At 39.4% G+C, this 13,259-nt stretch overlaps 1 protein-coding gene across 3 annotated transcripts in view; it reads right to left on the reverse strand.

Annotated features, from left to right (window-relative positions):
- The window catches only part of CCSER2 (coiled-coil serine rich protein 2), a 153,380-nt gene that overhangs the window by 134,409 nt on the left and 5,712 nt on the right, over nucleotides 1-13,259 (reverse strand). The window contains exon 2 of one of the 3 annotated variants that reach the window (XM_024742507.1): nucleotides 2,478-2,561. The exons of the other annotated variants lie outside the window; for them this stretch is intronic. The gene's annotated coding sequence lies outside the window, so the exon portion shown is untranslated. The remainder of the gene's footprint in view (nucleotides 1-2,477; nucleotides 2,562-13,259) is intronic. 3 annotated transcript variants of the gene reach the window in all.

Raw genomic sequence — 13,259 nt, forward strand, 5'->3', positions numbered from 1 at the left:
TATTGCAACATCTAAGAAACTTGTAAAATGTAAAGACCCTACTGACAAACTTTTGCATATATAAAAAAAAACCTTGCACACTGGCTGCCACTCATCCATAGGACTGCTCCCCTCATTCTTCCCCTTTCCCCAGACCTGAGTAGACACTGTCACCTGATGGCCAGTGTAAAGAATTGTATATCTTTGGGGCCCTGTTCGCACATCTCCTCTCCCTCACCCCACCTTCAAGATTTAGCCTCTTTAGCCTTAAAAGGACTGTGTGCACACAAGTCACCATTTTGTCTGTCTCCACTCTCACGAGTAATCCCATTCCATACAATCTCTAGCACTCTCCATAAAATTTCCTACAATAACGGAAATGTTCTATATCTGCTCTGTCCTATACAGTAGTCACTAACCACAAGTGGCTCTTGAGCCTTAGAATATGACTACAGTAGCTAAGGAAATAAATTTTTATTTACTTTTAACTCATTTAAATTTAAAAGCTACACGTGGCTAGAGGCTACCATAATGGACAGCACAGTCTTATACACAAACTTAAAAACCAAATATTTAAATCTCTCCTTCTGTCTTTTCAAATTCTTGCCCAGTTACTACTTCAGAGAAGAAAACCCAAAAAATCCTCTTGTTGGGACTTCCCTGGTGGCGCAGTGGTTAAGAATCCACCTGCCAATGCAGGGGACATGGGTTCGAGCCCTGGTCCAGGAAGATCCCACATGCCACGGAGCAACTAAGCCTGTGCGCCACAACTACTGAGCCTGTTCTCTAGAGCCCACGAGCCACAAGTACTGAAGCCCGCACCGCCTAGAGCCCGTGCTCTGCAACGAGAAGCCACCGCAGTGAGAAGCCTGTGCACCGCAATGAAGAGTAGCCCCCACTTGACACAACTAGAGAAAGCCCGCGTGCAGCAACAAAGACCCAACACGACCAAAAATAAATTTAAAAAAAAAATCCTGTTTATTTTCACTCCACTTATAAATCACAAAACGTGCCTGAGGAAGACAGATAAACCTTGAAAATTAGATAAACAGTTAAAAATGGCTTATCATGAAAATATTTTAAAGTAAAATTAGATATAATAAATAAAAGTGCTATAAACAATCTCTATATCCTTAAAAATGCCACTCTGTCATACAGTGTACTTTAAATTTAATAAACCAGAACTTTGGAATTGGGAAATTACAGATCATATAAGAAATTGAGTCCAGAGAAGTTAAAAGAATTTCCATTCAGATTCTGTTGACCACAGAGCCAGCTTTTCTAACACAGAAAAGAAACCTAAAAATTCTAGAAATTCTTACCTAGAAATTCTTTCAGAATTCACTCAACAACCATTTACAACAAATTACTAGATACAAAGAACAGTAACACAGAAATCCTGCTCTCAAGCCCCTCATTCTTTTTAAATGTCCACCTATCTCCTTAATGCTCATCTAATAAAACTTGATTTTCTTCACATATCAATTAAAAAGCATAATTTCAATCAATTTTATTTTCTGGATTTAATTAGTAACATCCAATGGTGTTACTGTCCATTATTTTGGGTTGACAAACATAAAATAATGATTTTATGAGACAATAGCTTTCCAAGTATTAAATAAACATCTTTAAGTTTGGAAATTACTATAATTCAATTCTAAAGACATTTCTCTGTAAAAACAAAGTATGGAGTTATTTTTAAGTTTGCTTTTAAATATGCTAGTTATAGTATATAAGTAAGCTTCTCAGAAAAAACTTTCTAAACTTTAGTTATAATTACCACTTAATTATTAGTTTTAATTGAAAATATTAAAATAGTAACCTATTTCAGGATAGTAGGAATTGTAGTATCGGTAGAAAACATTCAAATAATATACCAGCAGTCTAAGGTTTTGGTACCTTCAAGAAATAATTTAGACAGGAAAGAATACCCTAAACAATCCCTCAAGTCATTCAGTCTATTTCAGGTCTCTAAGCCAATCTGATACATTATTGCAGAAAAATTAAAATGTTTTTAAATCTCAAGGAAATAAATTTGGGGCCTTAGTTTAACTTTAGCAATTTTAGTTGATGAGCTCAAAAGGGTTAACAGTGTGATAAGGCCACACACAGGCAATCTTAGACTACACTAAAAGAAATGCACCATGGGGCTTCCCTGGTGGCGCAGTGGTTGAGAGTCCGCCTGCCGAAGCAGGGGACGCGGGTTCGTGCCCCAGTCCGGGAAGATTCCACATGCCACGGAGCGGCTGGGCCCGTGAGCCATGGCCACTGAGCCTGCGCGTACAGAGCCTCCGCAACGGGAGAGGCCACGACAGTGAGAGGCCCGCGTACCGCAAAAAAAAAAAAACAAGGACCACAACATATTTGGGTTTTTTTAATTCTTAAATATGTAGGAAAAAACACTCAGTAAAAGCTGAGGGAAGAAATAAAAGTTACTAAAGAACCTAAATGTTATGACTACAATTCTAGTAAAAAGGTGTTTTGGTTTTTTTCTTTACCTTGGATATAGCAGCATGTAGAAAGAGTCTTCCTCTAGTTCCATAGCAAATGAGACACAGCAACTAGGGGTTGCTGATAAAGAACTGAAATATTAAAAACACTATGCACAATCCCCAAATCGTGTTTACTTCAGTAACACAAATAATAATTTCATAACTACTTCAATAACAATTTCATAAACTATGACTGAAAAAAAGTTAAAGGCTGAGGCCTGAGTATCAACCACACCTTAAAATCAAAGTACATTTATATTTAACCTATGCTGGCAACTGGTCAATACAACGCAAGGAACGCTTCAGTGACAAGAAAATACATATCATAATATTCTAGACAGAACTTTGTTCTCTATTATGAAAGAAACTTTAAGTAAAATTATGTCAGGTAAGAATAAGCAACTTAGTAAACAAATTAAAAACTAATCATTTTACTGTGAAAGGTAGCTTTCAAATACTACAATTAAACTTGCCAGACACAATATGATTAAACGAGAATACACATAAAGTACTTCAAAAACAAAACTATAAAGCAGAAATACATCTTTACCCAAAATGACTATATGGTAATACTGCAAAATGTCTCACTATCAAACATTAAAATACCAAATGCTTGAAGGATACTTCTGGGCTTATAAAATTAACAAAACTTAGGTGAGTCCTTAGTGGGGCTTGATCCTCTTTTAGTACTTAGAAAATCCAAATATATCACAACACTGTCAGTTTGTCCTTCCAACCCCTTAGGAACTAGCTCTTTCTCTATTTCATGCCTGGTACTGCTTAAGGTCTACTTGTGGTCTATGTCACTTCTCTCCTCCACTCATGAGAGCTTCCTGACACTTGGCATATAATCCCCATGTGCTGCCCAAAGTTACTGCTCTGGACTCATCCAGAGTTGCCCAAACCCTCCAGCCCCATCTGGGGAACAGTAGGCAACCCAGCTCAGTCATTAGTTCCTTGGCAATGGCAAGTACTTGCTTCTAACCATCCTCTTCTGCACTCTCTTATTATGAGTAGAAGAATACAATGTTTCCTACTCATCTAGGTACTCTGTCTATATGATGGCTGTCTGTTCTCCTAGTTTCCTTTAGATCTCTCCAACTCGTGGAATACAATGCACATGTCAATGTGTAATAATTCTCAACTCTGTCCTGTGCTCTCCAACGCTACCTCATTTCTTAATCTAGAATCTTATCATCTAGAGCCAGTATTCTAGCATAAATTTCCTTAATTCCCTACCTTCAGTTTCTTCCCCTTCAATTCATCCCTATAGTTTTCCCAGAGTTGATATTTAAAATCATAAATCTGGGGCTTCCCGGGTGGCGCAGTGGTTGAGAGTCCACCTGCCGATGCGGGGGACACGGGTTCATGCCCGGGTCCAGGAGGATCCCACGTGCCATGGAGCGGCTGGGCCTGTGAGCCATGGCCGCTGGGCCTGTGCGTCAGGAGCCTGTGCTCCGCGGTGGGAGAGGCCGCGGCAGTGAGAGGCCCGCGTACCTCAAAAAAAGAAAAAAAAAAATCATAAATCTGATCATGTCACTCTTCGATTTAAAATCCTTCAGTGGTCCTCCAAAGAACAAACACCTTAAAACAGTACTAACAACAGCAGGTGACAGCTGCTGAGAAGTTGTATGCCAGGTACCTGCATTACCTCATTTAAATCTCACAACAATCCTACAGTGCAGATATATTCATTATTCTTATTTTCCAGATTTAAGCAAAATGAAACTTGGAAAAATCACATGATCTGTCCATAGCCACACAGTAAGAAAATGCAGCTAAGATTACAAAAGCCTTCAAAATCTGGCTTTTACTCCTTTGCAGCAGCTCTCTCCCACAACTACCCAATAAACCCTGCCTTCCACTTACATTAAACCACCCAAAGATCTGTGACCATACTATGATCTTTCAGGACTCCTTACCAGTCTTGGTACCATACTACCCCCCTTGGCTCAAAATGCCCACTCACCCACCTTGGTCCACCTTGGGAACTCTCTCTGAAGACGTTTTCCTTTCTTTCTTACCTCCTCCACAAGGGAGGTTCCTAGGCAGAACAATATAAGCCAAAATGATACACACACCCCACTCTAAATTTCAAAATGCTACAATACAGAATGCTCAAATAGATTTTCCAAGGTAATTTCCAGGTGAGAATATAGTGCCAGCCTCATAAACTCTACATTTATCAGAAAAGTAAATAAAGATCAACAATGTAGCAACAGCAAAGGCTAATAAAAATACATTTAATACTTTTGCAAAACAGTCACAACATGTAAAACTCAATTATTTTGAAATATGTGGTAAATCATCCAGAATATAAAGGATCAAATTTAAAAATACTTTCTTCTGCAAATTTGGACTTCTTTAAATGTAACAAGCAAGATAAATTCTACAAAATTTTACAAAATCTGTTAGCAAACCAAGACAAAATTCAAGAAACTAAAGAGCTCTTCTATGACTATATCTGGGATCAGAAAATGACGATTCAATACTAAATGACTTGTGCTTATGAATCATATTAGATGATGTACAGGTACAGGGATTATGTTACCACATCTGCAGCATCAGCATATTAGGCCCGCATCTTCCAGGAACATGCAACAATGGTATCAGGAGTCTCTTCTGGGTATTAACTGAGTTTAAACAGCATTTCTTCAAGGTACTACTCAAATATATTAGCTTACAATTCCCCACGCTAAAGCTCCTATTTTCATCTATTCACAGCCTCAAGATCTTCCTGCTTAAGGGTTAAGCTAAGAAAGGAAAAAGTCTTCAGAGAGAGTTCCCATGGTGGACCAAGGTGGGTGAATGGGCATTTTGAGTCAAGGGGGTAGTATGGTACCAAGACTGGTAAGGAGTCCTGAAAGATAGTAGTATGGTCACAGATCCTTGGGTGGTTTGGTATAAATGGAAAGCAGGGTTTATACTTAATTGCTCTTTAACTGGCATTTGGACACAAAGCACCAAGTGTTACTTTCAAAGTTTTAATCTCTTTTCTAGCTCATTAAGAAAATGTCCTATAAGAGCATTTCTGGGACTTATCCATATATCTTTTCTTGCTTTTCCCCACTAATCCTTACAAATCATATTCTTAACTCTTAAGCAAATTTCTTGTAAAAAGCATAAACTACTTCTTAACAATATCACCTAACAGAGATATTTAGGAAACTGACCTTTAATGGTTCAAGCACTATTCTAGGGTGGCATATCCAAAATTATTTTGCCTTTGACATTCCTACTGGATACAACCAACATGCATTTCCTGTAGAATATCCAGGACCAAGCAGAAGAATTACTTTCAAAGGGCCTTTTTACAATGGTCTACTCAGGATATTAGAGCCTGGCTGAAGGAAACAGTAAGGAGAATGGAGAAGGAAAAGCTCCATCAGCAGAACTTGACAGGCAAAGGAAAATGAACAGAAGTCAAGATGATTCTCAGGTTTATAATTTGGGTAACTGAGTGACTGGCAGCATCACTAACCATAGCAGGAAATGAAGTGAATTCGTAAGTCTGGAGAAGACCACGTACTAATTTTTGATGTTTTAAATTTCAGGTTTTCTGCTGAACTATCAGGTGGGCATTCTAAATAGCAAACTTAAGGACTGTAATGCTCAAGAGAGAAACTAGGGTGGATAAAAGAACACAGATATGAGATAACAAAAAATAATGTATTCAAGAAAGCATAACAATGAAGAAAAAAAGTCAGGCTAAAACCTTGGAAAACATGAACATTAAGGGACAGGAGTTAGTAATGATAACTGAGAAAGAAGAGGTAAGAAAGAGAAACAGGAGAGAGTGATATCATGGAAGCCAAGAAAAAGAGGTGTCAAGAACATGGGCATGATCAGCTAAATGGTTCACTCAGGATTTAACAATTAGGAACTATGTCCAAGGTTAATACAATTTCAACAAGTAGAGGAAGCAAAAGTAATAAAAACACTGTTGGGAGAAGGAAACAAAAAAGGAAGAGTGCAAAATGTATTTGGCAAAGTGTATTTGGAACAGAATGTAGAAGAGTTTTGCTGGAATGGAAAGTTCATGTAGCAGAAGACAAGACAGGAAGTCTGGGCCAAAGACTTTGCATTCAAGATTTTATTCTATTTTAGATTTTATTCTGTGAGGAAGAAGAAAGACAAGTAGCTTTTCTTTTTTCTTTTTGAAACAACTACCCTGGTGACAACATTCATGATGAACTGGAATGACGAGAGTTACAAGCTATTAAGCAGTCTTAAAATTATCTAAACATAGTAATGAGGGCCTGAAAGAGGTTGGCAGTAGACAAAGTAAGAATTAAGAGATACATGAAGGAGAGATATTCTCTAATCCCAGCGTGCCCTAGATATTCCACTATTACTATATTATTATACTCATCACATTGCACCATAATCATCTGTGGACTGGAGTATAATAATAATCATAGGGCTTCCCTGGTGGTACAGTGGTTGGGAGTCCATCTGCCAATGCAGGGGACACGGGTTCAAGCCCTGGTCCGGGAAGATCCCACATGCTGCAGAGCAGCTGAGCCCATGCGCCACAACGACTGAGCCTGTGCTGTAGAGCCCGCGAGCCACAACTACTGAGCCCACTGGCCGCAACTACTGAAGCCTGCACGCCTAGAGCCCGTGCTCTGCAATAAGAGAAGCCACCACAATGAGAAGCCCGTGCACTGCAACGAAGAGTAGCCCCCGCTCGCTGCAACTAGAGAAGGCCCGCACACAGCAACGAAGACCCAATGCAGCCAGAAACAAAATAAATAAATTTTTAAAAATAATCATATTATTATACTCATCACATTGCATCATAATCATTTGTGGACTGGGACCCTCTCTTATTCGGCCTCTCATTACTAGAACTAACAAAACAGGACACAGGAAGAGGCCAAAAAATTTTTGTTGAATTACAATAGAACTCAGTAATGATAAAATATAGAAGTGGGACTTAAAGTTACTGCAGAGAAACCTAAGTGACTACAAGACGGTAATATAGAAAACACTAATGGAGAAGTTAAGATCAAGTTTAGGGAATGAGTTTAAAATATGTTTAGGATGAGAAGTGTCTAAGGACAACATTCAAATAGAAATATCAAACAGCAAAAAATGAAACCACAGAAGGAAAAAAAAAACCATAGGGATTGGGGTGCCAACCCTCCACTCAGCCAAAAATCCAAGTACAACTTACAGTAAGCCCTCCCTATACTTGGTCCCTCTGCATCACAGATTTCACCAGCTAAGATCCCGTAGTACTATAGTATCTACTCTTGAAAAAATTCCACACATAAGTGGACCCATGCAGTTCAAACTTGTGTTGTTCAAGGGTAAACTGCATTCAGATATTCAAACAAAAAAGAGAATTTTGAGATACATCATGAAATCATTAACAAATCTTATTTTTTGCTCATAAGAACAAATATTTAACAAAATACCAATTTCCTAAGACACCTTGGGGGTATGACTCTATCTTTAAGAATGCTATCTGAATTGCTTACTTGCATATTCTGTAAAAATTAAATTGATGTAAAAGCCCAACCAAATAGGTCAATCAAAACTGGGTCAATAGGGCTTCCCTGGTGGCAGAGTGGTTAAAAATCCACCTGCCAATGCAGAGGACATGGGTTCGAGCCCTGGTCCGGGAAGATCCCACATGCCGCAGAGCAACTAAGCCCATGCGCCACAACTTCTGAGCCTGTGCTCTAGAGCCCGAGAGCCACAACTACTGAGCCCACAAACCTAGAGCCCATGCTTCATAACAAGAGAAGCCACTGCAATAAGAAGCCCACGCACCGCAACGAAGAGTAGCCCCCACTCACCGCAACTACAGAAAGCCCACGCGCAGCATAGAGAAAGCCCGCCTGCAGCAACGAAGACCCAAGGCAGCCAAAAATAAATAAATAAAATAAATTTGTTAAAAAAAACCTGGGTCAATACTAAATAATTACTTGCTTTATTTATTCATTCATTCAAAAATATTTATTGAGTGACTATCAGTTTGCATTGGGACAAGGGGAACCAGATGCAAAGCAAATAAAGTAACATATAGCAGATACTACAACAAAGTCATTGCAAAATGTAAAGAAACACAGGTAACACAGAACAGAGAATATAATGGAGGATGGGTAGAGGAGGCATGATGAAAATAGACCTAGAAGCTGTCCTGGAAGAGGAGACACCTATGTTGGGCTTTTTAAAAGATGAAGTGATTTAACAAGATAGCTAAGGAAGCTGAATGGTATTCTGGAACTAAAGGAATAGTATGTGCAAAAGCATGGAGATGTCAAAAAGAGTTTCTCATCTTCATGGAAACATGACAGAGGTGTCATGGCACAGCTCATGGAAGACTTTCTGTACACTGATAAGGAATTTGACCCTTATCCTATAGTCCTGTGGTAAGAAACATCAGATGTGCATTAGAATGCCCTAAGGAGTACTCCAAATCCCCTAAAGCAGAGTGCAAGTGCAGGCAGGAGATGGAGAAGTAAAAAACAGGGCAGAGCCACAGAAGATTTTTAAGCAATAACAAAACTTGTTTCAGAAATCCAAAAGTCAGTAGCAGTGGCTAAGGGAAGAAAACCTCGAGGAAAACTGAAGAAGATTAAGAAGCGATTGCAATAATGCTCCAGCACTAAATACTGACAACTACCTACTCAAACATAAATGAACCACAGCAAGAGGCACATAAATGCTGTAACTGTAATATGTGCTTTGAACCATGAGTTTCAGAACTCATCTCTGATAACAACTCAATAATCAGAAGCAATTACAGTAAAAGTACAATCAGAGACATTAAAAAAAAAAAGGGAAAAAGAGTGGCCACCAAATTTTCCCCTTAAAAGTACTTCATCTATACTTTAATTTAAAAGGTTTTTTTTATTAAAAAATTTTTTTTTCTTTTTAAAAAAGATACTTCATAATAAAACACCATAGCAGGCAGAGATTACTAAATCCAAATTTAGAACCTACCACATGGCTACTAGCACTGTGCAAAACTACTGAGAATGATAATCAGTAAAAAGTTACCAGAGGGCTTCCCTGGTGGCGCAGTGGTTGAGAGTCCGCCTGCCGATGCACGGGACACAGGTTCATGCCCCGGTCTGGGAAGATTCCACATGCCGCGGAGCGGCTAGGCCCGTGAGCCATGGTCGCTGAGCCTGCGCGTCTGGAGCCTGTGCTCCACAATGGGAGAGGCCACAACAGTGAGAGGCCCGCGTACCGCAAAAAAAAAAAAGTTACCAGAGAAAAACTGGTCAATAACAACAACAACAAAGATTATTTAACGGATTCCTAATAATTCATTAAAAATTTTGTTACCCACATATAAAAACAACAGTTTTGAACTGATGAAAATTCACCACATGTTCTTTAATACCTATCTCCACTAGCCACTGTCTTCATTTGAAAAAAAATAGGTCAGTACATAAGGACACATATATGATAATGACAGACCTTAGGGTCACAGATAAGGATAAAATTAATTTCATTTATTTTTCAAAGAAATAGCTCCTGTAATTTTTTTTCTCTCTACTGGGTCATTCCATCAGCTACAAATATACTAGAAAAGCACCCATATTTTAAAAAAATTAAAATTCCTTGACTCCACATCCCCTCCAGCCAGCACCCTGTTTTTCCTCAGTTTCAGTTGAGACTCCTTGAGAAAACTGGTTGTCTCCAATTTCTCTCCTATAGGTCCCTCTTAAACCCTCTCCAATCAAGTTTTCATCTCCATTAATCCACCATGAACAACTTAAGGTCACCAATGATTTTCCTTTTTTGTTTGTTTGTGTTTTTTTTGGTTGTACCACGAGGAATGAGGAATCCTCATTCCCTGACCAGGGATCGAACCCATGCCCCCTGCAATGAGTAGAAGCGCGGAGTCCTAACCACTGGACCTCCAAGGAATTCCCACCAATGATTTTCACATTGTTAAATCTAAATCACATCTTAGTCCTCGATCTAACTGCAGCCAACACAACTGATCACTCACTTCCCCCTTCTTAAAACATTTCACTTAGCTTCAGAGACAACCACTCACTCTTAATTTTCCTTCTTTGGAGGGTGCTTCTTACTCATTTTTTAGCTCTAGCACTAACTCTCTCTCCAGGTCCCTCTCTCTCATTAGAGGACCCCAAGGCAAAGTCTCTGACTTCTCCAGTCACACTCACTTCCTAGATTATCTTAATCAGTTCTAATGGTATTAAATACTATCTCTATGCCAATGACTGGAAATTTATATCCCCAGCCCCTCCTCTGAACTGAAATGCAGACTCATGTATACCCAGCTGTCTAGACAGTATCTCCACTTGGACTCCTAACATATCCAAAACTGAACGCATTACTTCCCCCTAAAACCTGCTTCTCCTGCAGTCTTCCCCATCTCGGTAAACTCCATTCTTTCAGTGGTTCAGGTCAAAACCTACAACCCACATCTAATCCACCATCAAATTCTGTTGGCTCTGCCTTCAAAATATACTGTGAGCACTTCTCCTAACCCTGCCTAAAATCACCATCATCTCCCACCTGGCATTATTGCTGAAGCCTGCTGAATTATCTCATTATGCCCGCCTATGACATTCTCTACACACCAGTGGAAAGGTCTATTTAAAACAAGTCAAAATCAATGGATGGCTTCCCACTTTCAGGGTAAAAGCCAAAAAATTCTATTGGCCTGTAACGCCATATATGATGTATTTTGCACTCCCGCTACCATCCCTTTGGCCCCTTCACCCACCTCTCTGGCCTCATCTTCCACCAATCATTCCTCACAAGGTCTCCAATGATCTATTTATCACTCCTCAAACAGGACAAGCATGCTTCAGACAAAAGACATCTGCACTCTTATTCCATCTTCCTCAAATGCTCTCCCCTAATATCTGTACAAATTAGATCACAACCTCATTTCTTCCACATCTCTGCTCACCACTGATCACTGCATCATCCCCCGTGTTCTTTCCACCTTATTCTGCTTTGTTTTTTTCCACAGCAGTATAATAGCTGACATATTGCATACCTACTTGTTTATTTTCTGTATCTTATTATTAGAATATAAGTTCCACAAGGTCAGAAAATGTGTTTTCTTCACTGCACCATTACTAGCAAGTGCCCAGCTGGTATTTGTTGAATGGAAAGATGGCATGAATGAGGAAAATCCAGATTCAGGATCTGGTCTCAAAGCCTGGGTTGAGGAAACTTACAGTGAAGAAATCCTCAAGTAGTGAAAAAAACATCAACTGCAAAAGTGGCCACAACAATGGCCAGATCTACAAGTCTAGCTGATGCCAATAATAAATAAGGGCTGACAAGTCCAGACTATCTTAAAATAAAGAAAATAAGCTTGAGATAAAATGTTTAAATAAAAATAAAAGGAAGAAGAAGAAATGGCCATCCCTGCCTCGCTATTCCCTGTAAAGAAATACCACCTGGATATGTTTCCTGTAAGCTGGCCTACCAAGTTAGACCAAAATATTACCAGACCCATTCTACACACTTAAATAGCTGTTAGGAATAGTCCCTGCTTTTCTAAGGTATGGGCTTCTGAGAAAATTGTAACTCCCAACCCTAACGCTGGCTGCCAAGACATAATGGTCAGAGAAAGCTCTCAAATTTCCCCAAAGCACTCAGGCTGCAACCAAATATCATTAATGTAATGACAACAATTCAAAGTACCTTCTGGTGTCTGCCTATCTTCATTTTCTCTAGTGTATGCACTAGGGTATCTGTCATCAAGAGACTGTGGTATCTTGATATGGGGGGAGGGAGGTGTGTGGAGGGGGGAGAAGGGGAGAGAGAGAAAGAGAGGGAGGGAAAGAGAGAGAGCAAATTCAAAGAAACAGGACCTGGATTTATTTTTTTCCATTTTAAAGAGAGTGCCAGGCAATAGAAAGCATCTGTTAAGATACAAGATGTCACCTGGGCTCTTCAATATGACACCAAAACAGAGATCACAGAAGAACCAAAACCCTGAGAAATCCAGCATTCCTCAGCTAAAGAGCTGTCTTGCATCTCCCATTACCATACATAGAATTGAAGAGATGGCGCAGGAGACCATGCCAAAATGGACAGCTGAGAGCAGTAATGGGGGAGGGAAGAGTGGTAACAACCATGGAAAAGCAGGGGAGAGGAATAATTACCCATGTTTTTTCTCTTTTCCCCCTTCCTATTCTACTTACCAAGTACAGAAGAAACTGGGCAGATGAATACAACGAAGGACAACACAGACAGTGAAGGATAACGATGCTCTGAAGCAAAAGGTAGCAGAAGAAATCATGCACAAATTCCTTTCCTAAGTCACTCTTCGAAAAACAAACATGAAGTTATGAATTGACCGAGGAAATTTAAAATTTAAAACAAATTCCCACACCTTAGATAATGACAGAACTATACAAAGAGAAGAGAGATTCTTAATTATTTGGAATGATGGTCCTGGGGCATTTTTAAGATCAACAATCCTCAAAGATGATCTAAATATTTTCGAACTTACTGATCAACATGGGAAAGGTGAAAATCTTTCACTTTCATGGATGCAGGCTTTAAGAATTCTCTGGCTTTCTAATGGCTCCAAATCTCAAAATAACCAATTTGAAGTCAGAGAGGTAACTCTGGGGGCATTCAAAGGCAATCAACTCAGCAGAGAAGAGCTAAAAACTCAGAGATTACACCTATCATACTCTTGATTGGTCAATTCACTTAAAAAGAAAGGAGCGTTCTGATTGGTTGCTCTCTATAGGCTGAGTCACGCCCCAGCATCAGCACCTGTAGCAAGAAGATGGTAGAAGCTGAAAGAGGGCACAGGATACT

The sequence above is a fragment of the Neophocaena asiaeorientalis genome, unplaced genomic scaffold, assembly GCF_003031525.2.
Source record: "Neophocaena asiaeorientalis asiaeorientalis breed wild unplaced genomic scaffold, Neophocaena_asiaeorientalis_V1.1 scaffold598, whole genome shotgun sequence".
NCBI lineage: Eukaryota > Metazoa > Chordata > Mammalia > Artiodactyla > Phocoenidae > Neophocaena > Neophocaena asiaeorientalis.